Genomic DNA, 2,213 nt, shown 5'->3' with positions numbered 1-2,213 from the left:
AAGTAATATTTCAAGAGTATTTTGAAAAATTTTCATTGAAAAATATGCAGAAATGAGCCGTGGACAGCAAATCTACGCAGACGTCTCGAAAAAATTTTTTTTGCGGTGGACAGCATAACTCATCACTGAATCATCTGAAATCAAAAATTCAAAAAGATTTCATTAGTTTATGAGTTTCTCGAGGTAACAACGTCGAGATTTTTTTTTTTATTGATTTTAAAATTTTTGAGATCACTTAGAAGTCAAAAAGTCGATTTTTCATAAAAAAATCGGCCATTTTGTTGTTGTAAAATAAATTATGAGCATTAAAAAAAAATCTCGACGTTGTTACCTCGTCATTTATGTGTAGAAAGTGTGTACAAAATTTCAAAACGATCGGTTCATTAGATTTTGAGATAGAGTGTCCACCGACTTTAAAAATACTAGTTTTGAGAAAAACGCGTTTAAAGTTTTGCATACTAAAAAATCGTAAATTAAACTTTAATAAAGCAGTTTTTTTTGTTTTACTTACATAGAATCATCAATGCCAGCTCCATAGAGCGAAGAACTTCCAGCTAGGATGTCTAAAGCATCTTGTTGCTTTTGTCTGCGGAGAATTCTGCCTTCTTTGCTTTCATTCGCAGCTTGTTGATTCGCTGTTTATTCGATTATTATCTACTCTCCGCGCCCATTCATGGCAACTGATCCCCGAACTGATCCCCATATCTTGCATGAATGCCAGCAGAGCAAAACAGCCTTCATTGAATGTACATGTTGCCATATTAGCTGCGATTTCAACGATTTCAGCGTTACCACTCACGTTTTTTGGTGTAATTTTCCAAATGAGCTGATTCAAGCTTTCATTATTATTTTGAGTGAAGCCTCCAATACATCGCTCTAAAAGTGCGTCTTTACTCAAGTCCTCGTAAATAGGTTTAATAGCATTTAAAACATCAATTGGAAGTGCACTGTAGCTATGTTTGAATGACTGCAATTGATTTTCAGCTGCAGCTCTCTGCCATTCACACCACGAGTCTGCGCCACTTGGGCACTTTTCGTGTTGCGGATTTTTGTCAGTTGAACTGTAGTGGTAGTAAGTTGCCCAAATAGCATTTTTCATTTTTTCCAAAGAATCATGATTGCGTCGAATGGCTAGACCATAGTAAACCGTTAGTTTATCTATCATTTTACCGGTAAGCTTACCTTTGCCTGAAAGACTCTTTCTTTTTACTTTTTTTCCGGCTGTAGTCTCGGTTTCCACTAGAGTATTATTCACTACATTACGTAGGCGGGTACCCATACGTTTTTGAACGTGTCCTACACATTCTTTTTTATTTATTACAAATTCTTCACCATAAGGTTTAGAATTTATGAGGCCTGTGTATGATTTTGAGTCACCATCTCCGATATAGTTGCGATACTTCACTTGATTATTCATTGAACGATGGAACATTATTTTAATCGCATCAACTTCCATATTTCCAGACGGTCCAGTATGATTAGCTTGACATTTTCCGTCAGTTACATGAGCTTCATGCCACTCTCTATATTCTGCGGTATCCAGTTTCTTTTCCCAAATTTTGCAATTATGACAGTAGGCACTTTTTACACAAAGATCTATAACTTTTCCAGTGTAGTATCCTATCAATGAAGTCACGCCATATAATGAAGAAAATCCTCGTTTCTTCCAGGTTCCATCACCTGAAACGGTCAATTCTGATGTATCCTCTACATTATTTTGTTTACAAGTTGCTTCTTTTTCTTCTTTTATAGCAGAAGAAAAAAACAACTGTGCAACATTTTTTATATTCGAACACATTTTTTTTACATATTCACTGTATGTTGATTTTGATAAAAAAGAACTTGTTAAATCCATCAGGCCGCAAAATTTTTCACATCCAGCTAATCCCAAGCCTAGGACTCGCATAACGAAAATGAATCGACAATTTATTTCATAAACACCAGATGAAATTCTGTTACTAGACGGAATGTACCGGGGCTGTTTACACTTTTCGCATGTAACTTTGAGGTTAAATCCTAGACCTTCCTTTCTACACGATTGAAAACTAATTTTTCCATCACACTGAACACACTTTACTAATGTAGAGATGGTAGAAAAAACTAGCAAAAAATCAACGATTCTATAATGTTTTTCTAAATCCTCCGTTACATCTTGAGCATCGCTTACTTTTATTTTTTTTGATGACGCACTATTCGTTTTAATGTCCTCTCTC

At 35.2% G+C, this 2,213-nt stretch overlaps 1 pseudogene; it reads right to left on the bottom strand.

Annotated features, from left to right (window-relative positions):
* Nucleotides 1-507: 507 nt before the first annotated feature.
* On the bottom strand, nucleotides 508-1,906 carry LOC145973859 (uncharacterized; annotated as a pseudogene).
* Between the last annotated feature and the right edge of the window lie 307 nt (nucleotides 1,907-2,213).

Source organism: Camponotus vicinus, unplaced genomic scaffold, assembly GCF_025532165.1.
Source record: "Camponotus vicinus isolate PSW18456_S1 unplaced genomic scaffold, iyCamVici1.0 SCAF_6, whole genome shotgun sequence".
In the NCBI taxonomy this organism is placed as follows: Eukaryota; Metazoa; Arthropoda; class Insecta; order Hymenoptera; family Formicidae; genus Camponotus; species Camponotus vicinus.
This window is presented reverse-complemented; position numbering and strand designations above follow the sequence as displayed.